This window comes from Lathyrus oleraceus, chromosome 3 (assembly GCF_024323335.1).
Source record: "Lathyrus oleraceus cultivar Zhongwan6 chromosome 3, CAAS_Psat_ZW6_1.0, whole genome shotgun sequence".
Lineage (NCBI taxonomy): Eukaryota > Viridiplantae > Streptophyta > Magnoliopsida > Fabales > Fabaceae > Lathyrus > Lathyrus oleraceus.
In genome coordinates, this window is record NC_066581.1 from 67,050,008 (window position 1) to 67,061,568 (window position 11,561).

Here is an 11,561-nt window from a genome sequence, read left to right on the forward strand (position 1 = left end):
CTAGAAGTTCTGGTACATAAGTCGGATAACTTCATTATTCAGTCCATTGCAAATTGCGGGGGATCGAACCGTAGTCCGCCCTACCAAGTTCAGTACCAGATTCCTACTGAACCAATTCATAATGGATCTTTCGTATTGTGCTTTTGCATGATCTGCAACCTTTAGGTTAAATGATCTGGTAAGGATCACCTAATTTAATTGTCTTAGGTTACTTTGGGGATCATTCACTTATATTCATCGGCTCTCCACGTAGTTTGCTATTAAGATGGTGCTGACTTCTGTATAAACTACTTGGGGTTGCCATAGAACTAAAAGTTCAAGGAATCGGTATAATGGGTACTTATCCTGATCTAACATATCGAGGTTCTCAGAGCGTTGTTATGGTAATGATTTTGTTTTGATTTCACTCAAATTTTATAAAGTAGGCAACCTTTATACTTGTTGGGTGTGTTAAAATTTTTGTTATGGCTCAGGAAATTGAGGGGAATAGATAATAGAAAATTTTCTTCACATTCAGGACTTAACTTAAAAAAAATTATTTTGTTTTTATAAGGAATTAACAATGAAAAGGGAGAGTACAAACTTGAAACAAAGATGAGAATGGAAAGAATAATGTTTCCCCCCCATACTTGAACTAAACATTGTCCTCGATGTTTGAAGGGAAAGAAATACAAAATGGAAAGGAAAAAGAAAAATACAACTAAGGCTGCCTTCCACCTCTGGTTCTTGGTCCTGGTGATCTTTGACGTATGTCTAAGCTGTCGAATCTGCTAAACAACTCAGTAAACCGCTGGTCGGTTATGGCATTCTGAGCATCCTGTTGCTGTTTCATTTGACGCATCATCTGCATCATCTCTGTATTTTGTGCCTGCATTCCATCGATAGCATCCATAATGTCATCGTTGGTCGCGGGCCTTCGTCGTCGACGACGTTGGGAGGATGGGCCGGCTGCATTACTGGAAGGGTTGAGCGGGACTGACGGTTGTGTTGGCGGATGATCACCTTGTTCCATTTCTTCAAACTCATCTGTTTGCTGGTTTGTTTGTGAAGGCTCGGTGGTTTCAGGAGCGCTAAGATCGTAGAGGTGGCGGTTCGGGTTTGTGACATCGGTTAGGGTGGTATTGGGTAGCACAACACTTGGGACAGCTTGGTTGTTCACCATAAGATAGTATCCTCCGCCTACTCTGTTTTTAATCAGGCGGCTGGAGCGACAATAGCTGATATCCATAGACAGGGGTGGTAGGGATTCTAAAGTTTGGAGTTTATCCCCTAGGTTCAGGCCAAGTGCTATGGAGGTTATTAATCCACCAATTATGAATGGTTGCCGGCCTCTAGCACATAAGGTGCGGATATGATGAAATATAAAAGAGGCGGCGTTTACCTTGGTATCCGATTCGAAAACGCACTGGAGGAAAAAGAGTTCTTTTGATTTGACCTTACTGTTGTTTGGTCTTCCAAAGAGTGTGTTTTGCAGGATACGGAGAAAATAACGGATGGTGGGGTTATGGATGTGGGAGAGAAGGAGTTCTTCCCAGTTGTAGGTATTTATACCGGAAATTTTCTTAAAAAGGTCGAAAACTAGAACTGTGTTCCAGTTTGAGGTTGGAGGGATTCTGGCATGGAGCAGACCTTCTGTGGGAAATTGTAGCATGGCACTCAATTGGCGTTGGGTTAGAGAGTACTCGGTGTTAAACATACGGAAGGTTGCTGTACCGGTTAGAAATTCACCTTCACCGGCGGGAGTGGTGTAGTCGTAAGAACTTAGGAATTCTAAGGTTAGGGAAGGATAGGTGGGTTGGTTATGGGTGCAAAGGAAGGTTAAATCGGCTCTACGGAGCATCCACTCGATACCTTGGAGTAAGCCCAATTGTTGTAAGTAAGTTAAATCGGGGTACCTGGTGGGAGCGACGCCTCGCTGTTGGAAGCGCTCGAATTGCTCTTGCTGATAGTTGTCATCTCCGGATCGGAAGATGATATTTCCGAAATTTTGATTTCCCGCCATTGTGATGAATTTTTGAATGAGTGATTTGGAAAAGAAAGAAGTGTATATTTGATATGAGAGAATTGTTTGTGGTGAAAGAAGGAAGTTTGGAGGGTATTTATAGGTAAAATGTGGGAGGTGAAAAGAAAGAGTGGTTGAAAAGTAATTAATTGTGGTAAATGAAAAATGAATGGGGAATGTAAAAAGGTAGGGGTGTAACGTTCGTCTCCAACGGCTCCTTAACGTTCACATATCTGAGAGGCGTTACGCTCGTCACAAAGCTGTGACGCTCGTAACAGGTACTAAGTGTGCCGTCCGTCATGGGTGGTGTGACGCTCGTCACACCGTTCTTTTTGGAAAGGCTTAGTAGCGCTTCACAGAATTACTTTGGTAGCGTAATTTAATATTTTATTCTGCTTATGAACGTTTTAGTCTGTAGCTTAATTTAGTATGCATGCTTACTTGCTTTGTATAATAATAATAATAAGTAATAACAGTAGAGCATAATAGGCATTGCAAAATAAATTAACTAAACAGCTTCAATAAAAAGGATCATAATGTATTACAGGAAGGGAAAATAATAAAATGAAATAGAAATAAACATGAATTCAAATAACATTAATGAAAAAATCTAGCCTAAAACTAAATAACTTAGAAAGAAAAATAACTAAATTCCATCTATCTTCGGATCTCTGGCCGGAGGAGTAAAAGAGTTAACATGATGCCGTAACATACGTAACTGACTTGCCGTACTGCTCATGTGTTCTAGGACTGCAAGTCTCAAGCTGTGGAAATCTTCCCTGAGGGCGTTTTGTTCTGACATCAAAGCTTCAATGACAGTTTTAATATCTGTTCCTGGCATATGATGTCGGAGATCAGGCATGGCTGATTCTTCGGTCAGGACAGGCTGAGGAGGAGGATCAATGTCATGGTAGCCGGATGGAGTCTGAGGGTCAGATTCAGCAAGAGAGATATGGTCAACATAATGCTCATAGTCATCACAAATCTCATAATCCTGGATGGATTCAGTGGATCCAGCAGGAGTTGGGGTTTCATTCAGGTTATAGAGCCAGTTCCTTTGGTTATGAACACTAGTCCTAGGATCGGGCAGGGTGAATAGGCAGAGAACATGGTTATCAATAACAAGCTCAAACTCATCATACCCTATGTTTGCTATAAACATAGTGTTGAAGAGGAAAGGTATACTCATAGTGGTAATGCCACAAAAAGGGTTCAGGTCAAGCATAGGCTGACGTAGTCCAATAGCATTACCTATCATAGTTATCAGGCCGCCTATTCTAATGGGTGCTCTCTCATCCTGGATAAGGTGGTCCAAATTAGCTAACATAAAAGTAGCACCGTTTACTGGACGGTTCTGGGAAGCACAAAATATGATGAAGAGTTCATCACGTGAAACTGAAGTACTATTTGGCTTCTTCCCAAATAAAGTGTGGGTCAGGATCTTATGGAAATAGCGAAAAGCCGGGTTATGTATGTTTCCAGAGAGAAACTCATGTTCTTCGGGCTCATCATTTCCAGTCAGCTTACCCCAAAAGTGTTCAAGCTCTCTATATTCAAGAAGTTCTTCCTGGCTTATAGTGAATGTATCAAAGGAGGTAGGAAAACCCAAAAGGTTGGTGAAGTTTCTAGTATTAAATTGGTACTCCATATTGAACATTCTGAACTGGATAAAACCTCTGGTAATTCCTTTTCCATGGCTAGGTAGATAGATTAATGAACTAAGGAATTCTAGTGTGAGTCTCCGGTAGGTGGTGAAATGTCTCAGGATAGGGGAGGTCTCCCATCCTATCTGATTCAGCAAAAACAGGACACTCTGTCTCAGTCCAAGGGCAGTCATAGCCCAATCATCAGGATATAAACTAGGTAGCATCTCTCTAGTGGCTAGTTCTTCAAACCTTCGTTTCTGAGCCATTCCTCTGAACTTGATACCCATACGGTCAAAATGTCCCATCTGGTTAGTGTTAACTAGAGAAAAGAAAACATGAGTTTAAGTCAGGATTTGGCCAAATGCCGAAAGAAGAATAGAATTATTATTAATATATATAGATATATATTTTCTTTTTGAATAAATCAATAATGAATATTAAATAGAGATTAAAAGAATAATTAAGAGAAAAATAGAGAAATGATAATAATAATAAAATAATAAAATAACAGATTAATTTGTGGGTTGTCTCCCACTAAGCGCTTTGTTTAAATGTCGCAAGCTCGACAAAGAAACTGTTAAATATTGTCTACGAGTCCTGGGGGCGTTTCGTCTAAGTGTAGAATTTGCGAATCCTCGTTGGTTTCCGCATAGTGATAATGTTTCAGACGTTGCCCGTTTACGGTGAACGGTTCTGTAGATTGTCCTTTAATTTCTACCGCTCCACTGGGAAAGATTTTAGTGATATGGAAAGGTCCTGACCATCTGGATCGTAGTTTTCCCGGGAATAATTTTAGTCTGGAGTTAAATAAGAGTACTGCGTCGCCTTGCTTGAAGATTTTCCTTGATATACGCTTATCATGCCATTGTTTTGTTCTTTCTTTATAGATTTTGGCATTTTCATAGGCGTCTCTTCTGAGTTCCTCTAATTCGTTTATGTCAAGGATTCTCTTTTCACCGGCGGCTTTATAATTCAAATTTAAATTTCTAATAGCCCAATAGGCTTTATGTTCTAATTCTACCGGGAGGTGACAGGATTTTCCATAAATGAGCTTAAATGGGGTCGTCCCTATGGGAGTTTTATAAGCAGTTCGGTATGCCCATAAAGCTTCTGGTAATTTCAATGACCAATCTTTCCTTGAAGTGGCGACCGTTTTTTCTAGTATTTGCTTGATTTCTCTGTTAGATACTTCCACTTGTCCACTGGTTTGAGGGTGGTAAGGTGTTGCTATCCTATGTCTCACTCCATATTTAAGTAGTAGTTTTTCGAGTACCTTGGATATAAAGTGCGATCCACCATCACTGACTACTATCCTTGGGATACCAAATCTCGGAAATATTGTATTTTTAAAGAGTCTAGTTACTACTCGGGTGTCATTAGTTGGAGAAGCTATAGCTTCGATCCACTTTGATACGTAGTCAACCGCCACGAGTATGTATTTGTTACCGAAAGAGGATGGAAATGGTCCCATGAAGTCTATTCCCCACACGTCAAAAATCTCTACTTCCAAAATACCTTTTTGTGGCATCTCGTCACGTCTAGATATGTTTCCCGTGCGTTGACATCTGTCACACTCCTTAATAGCCGCATGTACGTCCTTCCATATAGTTGGCCAATAAAAGCCAGCTTGTAGGATTTTAGAGCAGGTCTTGGATGTACTTGTGTGTCCACCATAAGGCGCGGAGTGACAGTGTTGGATTATATTTTCTACCTCTTCTTCGGGTACACATCGACGGAAAATACCATCGGGACCTCTTTTGAAAAGTAAGGGATCATCCCAGTAATAGTGTTTTATGTCGTGGAAGAATCTTTTCTTCTGCTGGTAAGATAAAGTAGGTGGAACTATTCCGGCAGCTAAATAATTAACTAGATCAGCGTACCATGGTATGACAGATATAGCTAAGGTGGTTTCTACTTGCATGTCGGAGTTGTTCTCTTCCAAAGTAGCTATGAGTTTGTCATACGAGAAATCATCATTAATGGATGTTCTTTCTGGTTCAAGGTTCTCAAGTCTAGAGAGGTGGTCTGCTACTACGTTCTCCGTTCCTTTCTTGTCCTTAATTTCTAAGTCGAATTCTTGTAGTAACAAGATCCATCTTAGGAGTCTAGGTTTAGCATCCTTTTTTGTTAGAAGGTACCTGATAGCAGCGTGGTCGGTGTAAACTATTATTTTGGCTCCTACTAAGTAAGAACGAAATTTATCTAGCGCAAATACTACTGCTAGGAGTTCTTTCTCGGTTGTGGCATAATTCATCTGTGCTTCATCCAGGGTTCTGCTAGCGTAATATATAACATGGAGCTTTTTATCCTTTCTTTGTCCTAAAACAGCACCTACAGCATAATCACTGGCATCGCACATTATTTCGAATGGTTCATTCCAGTCTGGTGTCTGCATAATGGGTGCGGAGATCAATGCTTGTTTAAGAGTTTGAAATGCTTTTAAACAGTTATCGTCGAATATGAATTCAGCATCTTTCATTAATAGTCCGGTTAAGGGTTTAGTTATCTTAGAGAAGTCTTTGATGAATCGTCGGTAGAAACCGGCGTGTCCTAAAAAGCTTCGTACTTCTCTCACGGTTCTTGGGGGTTGAAGATTTTCGATTACCTCTATTTTGGCTTTGTCTACTTCAATTCCTCTGTTTGAGATGATGTGTCCTAAAACAATTCCTTCTTGTACCATAAAGTGGCACTTTTCCCAATTAAGTACTAAGTTTACTTTTACACATCGTTCAAGAACTCTTTCCAGGTTTTCAAGGCATTCTTCGAAACTTTGTCCGTATACAGAAAAGTCATCCATGAATACTTCCATGATGTTTTCGAGAAAGTCGGCGAAAATTGCCATCATGCATCTTTGAAAAGTTGCAGGGGCATTACACAGACCAAACGGCATTCGTCTATACGCGAAGGTACCAAAAGGGCATGTGAATGTTGTCTTTTCTTGGTCATCAGGGTGAATTGGTATTTGAAAGAAGCCTGAATAACCGTCTAAATAACAGAAATGTGAATGTTTTGCTAATCGTTCTAACATTTGGTCAATGAATGGTAAAGGGAAATGATCTTTTCGGGTTGCTTTGTTTAGTTTCCTATAATCAATGCACATTCTCCATCCCGATTCGATTCGTTTAGTTATAGTTTCTCCTTTTTCGTTTTCAATAACGGTTATGCCTCCTTTCTTCGGTACAACGTGTACAGGACTGACCCATTTGCTATCAGATATAGGATATATAATACCTGCTTCCAATAACTTGGTTATTTCTTTCTTTACTACCTCACTTAGGATCGGATTTAGTCTTCTCTGGTGTTCCCTAGAGGTTTTACCGTCTTCTTCTAACATGATGCGATGCATACAAATAGAAGGGCTTATTCCTTTAAGATCGGTTATGTGGTATCCTAGTGCGGTTGGATATTTTCTTAAGATATGTAGGAGTTTTTCTGTTTCGAGTCTTCCTAGATCTGCATTGACTATCACAGGTCGTTCAAGTTCTAAGTCTAGGAATTCATATCTCAGATTTTTGGGAAGTGTTTTCAAATCAGGGGTTGGTTTGTTAAGACACTGCGTAGGATCTGGTGTTATTGCTAAGCATTGTTTAGATTTGTCTTCTAAAAGATAGTCTGATGATTTGTCTTCTCCTGACTCTGCTTCTTTTATGCATTCATCGATGATATCCATGAAGTAACATGTATCTTCTATTGCAGGTGCTTTCAAGAATTTGGAAAGAATGAATTCAATTTTCTCTTCACCTACTTCGAAGGTGAGTCTTCCTCGTTTTACGTCTATGATTGCACCGGCAGTTGCTAAGAATGGTCTTCCTAGTATAATAGGTGTAGTATCATCTTCTCTAATGTCCATAATTGTGAAGTCAGTGGGAATATAAAACTGACCTATGCGTACGGGAACGTTTTCAAGGATTCCTACAGGATATTTGATGGAACGATCCGCTAGTTGTACAGACATCTTGGTCGGTCTTAATTCTCCCATTTCCAGTCTCTTACATATGGATAGAGGCATAACGCTAATTCCGGCTCCTAAATCGCATAAGGCTTTGTCGATGACAAATTTTCCTATGTGACAGGGTATAGAGAAGCTACCTGGATCCTTGAGTTTAGGAGGCATGTTTTGGATTATAGCGCTACATTCGGCAGGGAGTGTAACGGTTTCACTATCCTCAAGTTTCCTTTTATTAGAAAGAATTTCTTTTAAGAATTTAGCATATGAGGGCATCTGCGTAATAGCTTCGGTAAATGGAATTGTAACGTTTAATTGCTTAAGGAGATCGACAAATTTTCTAAATTGGCCTACATCTTTGGTTTTAACAAGCCTTTGAGGGTAAGGTATAGGTGGTTTGTAAGGTGGTGGAGGTACATAAGGTTCCTTCTTTTCTAGGGTATCCTTATTACTCTCTTCCTTTTCCTTAGGTTCACTTTCCTCAGTAGATTTCTTAGGGTTTTGGTTTTCTATCCTTGGATCAGACGGTCCTTCCACTTCCGTTCCACTTCTTAATATAATTGCATGGGCTTGGCTTCTCGGATTAGGTTGGGGCTGTCCAGGGAATGTACCAGTTGGTGCAGCAGTAGGTGCTTGTTGTTGAGCTACTTGAGATATTTGGGTTTCTAACATTTTGTTATGGGTAGCCAAGGCATCTACTTTGCTTGCTAGTTGTTTAAGTTGTTCGCCAGTGTGTATGTTCTGGTTTAAGAAATCTTTATTGGTTTGTTGTTGGGAAGCTATAAAGTTTTCCATCATGATTTCCAAGTTGGATTTTCTAGGGGTATTATTGTTAGGATTTGGTTTCTGATATCCCGGAGGTATAGATGGGGTTTGATTCGGAGACTGTCCAGGTGCGTATAAAGCATTATTACTCTTATATGAAAAGTTTGGATGGTTCTTCCAATTTGGGTTATAGGTATTCGAATAGGGGCTTCCTTGAGCATAGTTTACTTGCTCTGTTTGGATTCCAGTCAAGAGTTGACATTCCGTAGGAGTGTGGCCTTGGATTCCACAGACCTCGCAATTCTGAGTTATAGCAACCACGGCGGTTGGTGGTGATACGTTTAAACTTTCAATCTTCTGGACCAAAGCATCCACTTTTGCATTGACGTGATCAAGGTTACTTATCTCGTACATGCCAGTTTTCGGTTGAGGTTTTTCCACTGTTGTTCGTTCGGTTCCCCACTGATAGTGGTTTTGGGCCATGCTCTCGATAAGCTGGTAAGCATCAGCATAAGGTTTGTTCATTAGTGCACCACCTGCAGCGGCGTCTATTGTTAACCTTGTATTGTATAAGAGACCATTATAAAATGTGTGAATTACCAACCAGTCTTCCAAACCATGGTGTGGGCAAAGTCTCATCATGTCTTTGTATCTTTCCCATGCTTCGAAAAGAGACTCGTTGTCTTTCTGTTTAAATCCGTTTATCTGGGCTCTTAACATAGCTGTTTTGCTTGGCGGAAAATATCGGGCAAGAAAAACTTTCTTCAACTCGTTCCATGTGGTGACTGAGTTGGAAGGGAGAGATTGAAGCCATCTTCTAGCGCTATCTCTTAATGAGAAAGGAAAAAGACGAAGTCGAATTGCCTCTGAAGTGACACCATTAGCTTTAACAGTGTCAGCATATTGAACAAATACGGATAAATGAAGGTTTGGATCTTCGGTAAGATTTCCAGAGAATTGGTTCTGTTGCACAGCCTGCAACAGTGAAGGTTTAAGTTCAAAGTTGTTTGCTTCGATTGCGGGAGGAGCAATACTTGAATGCGGTTCATCTTGCGATGGAGCGGCGTAATCTCTAAGAGCACGAGCTGGTTCTGCCATCTCGGTTAAAGAAGGAAAAATGTTTTTGATATCAGGAAGGTTTATAGGAGGGAGATTGTTTTCAGCACGATATTCCCGAATTCGTCGTAAGACTCGGAGATATAGTTCGATATCGTTGATTCGTAGATAGAGCGGTTCGCCTTGAGAGCGAGTGCGTGGCATACAAATCAACGAAAGAAAGAATAGAAGGAAAAAGAAACCTTAGTCTCTACAGCGTAACGGAAGAGTTACGATATCGATTGAATAAAAGTCCCCGGCAACGGCGCCAAAAACTTGATCGCTCGACTGGGTGAGTCGAGAATGGGATACAAACTGCAAGTGCACAGTTCTATCGCGTAGTTTTAAAAGATATCGATCCCACAGGGACTTATGAATCGATGTACCGTTATCTAAGGTTACTACGTAAATCTAAGGTGAAAATGTTTGATTGTTTGGGGAAAGGAGCTAAGAGCTAAACTAATATCTAGATTAAATATTAATAAAACGGATATCGGTATGTAGTTCGTCAAAACTAGGGAATCAATTCCTTGTCGGTCTCTCGGTTTTAAAATAAATCGTTTCGACTAACTTTATTGGTTAAAGGTTTTATCTCAAACTCTCGCTCTGTTGAAGGAACCATGATCTTATGTTAATGTTGCTGTCACTTATAATTAAGTCAAAAATCATATTTTGAAAACAATAAAGTTGCAGAAACTCTTTTTAAGAAAATACTGACCGTTTTAAACACCCTTATCTCAAACTCTCGCTCTGTTGACTTAGGTTATACAATTAAATCTAAATGCTTAACTCTCGTCCTCACATTCAATCTTTAAAAATACTTTTTGGAAAAAGGTCAGAATTTAATTAATTCTAAAACTTGCTCTCGCCCTGAGATAGATTTAATGACTAACTTACACTGTCCAGTTAAAACCTCAAACTCTCGCTCTGTTGGTTTCGACTTCTTTATGTCTTTTACTTTTGTAAAAAATCTTGTTATTAAACCTGTAAGTTAAGACCATAAAAAGATTGATTCTAATTTTAAGTTTGAATAAACCGACTTAGTCTTGACCCCTTATTCTGCTTACTTTACATACCGATACCTAGGCAAATTAGCCAGACATGCTAAATGAATAAGAATCTATATCATGCATAAACAGACTCATTCCAGGCATGCAATATAAATAAACAGTAGAATAAAACATTAAAAATTAAATAACTATTAAAGAACCTGAATGCGTAATACAATGGTCTTTGAACACTCCTCCACAAGCCGGTAGGATTTGTTCTTCGATTCTTCAATTAAACAGTAAATTAAATCAAGGAAATAAAAAAAACTCGAATATAACGTAAGGTTAAATCCGGTATAAAGTTGCACAGTAGTTCCCGGTGTAGAAACTACTACGCGAAAAATATCTAAAAGCTAAGAACGGGGGAAATAAATTGCAAGGGAAAAAGAAAACAAAGCTTGCAAAATAAAATAAATAAAGTGAACGATGCTGGAAAGGAAGAAAAATAGGCAAAGGCGTAAAAAATAAATTTGGCAGAGCTTCCGCAAAACTGAGCGTGCAAAAACTGTCTGTCTGGAAGTTCCCAATTTGCTGCTATTTATAAGCTGCTGGTGTAACCACTTTTCAAGGGTTTCCGCGTGCATGGTAGTAGGCTTCCGAGGGTTAAGCGTGCGTGGAAGTGGGCTTCAACGTGGTCAGTTGAGTTCCTTGCGCCAAAAATATAGAGGACTGGTGTGACGTCCGTCACACCATGTGTGACGTCCGTCACAAGGTTACTTCGCGTGACGCTCGTCACGCGTCCTGTGACGTCCGTCACAGGCACAGCATTGGTGACTTGTGCGCTTTGGGCTGGGCTTTGGCCTTTGGTTCCTTTTCTCTCCTTTTTGTTGCTTTTTACACCTCCTTTTCTTCCCTTTTTCACTTTTGCTTCAAAATGGGTACCTGATGTAAATAGAAAAGAAATACTGCATAATATCTGATGAAATGGGATAAATTAGCGTAAATGATAAAATAATTTAATTGAATTAAGTCTTAAAATGTGATATAGTTTCGTGTTATCATCGGTAAACTTTTTGCTAAGGTAGTATATGGCATGCTCTTTTCGACCAGACTCGTCA

General features: G+C 39.7%; 1 pseudogene; it reads left to right on the forward strand.

Moving 5' to 3' along the window:
- The first annotated feature begins 8,972 nt into the window (after positions 1–8,972).
- LOC127133750 (uncharacterized) lies at positions 8,973–9,072 on the forward strand (annotated as a pseudogene).
- The last annotated feature ends 2,489 nt before the right edge of the window (positions 9,073–11,561 follow it).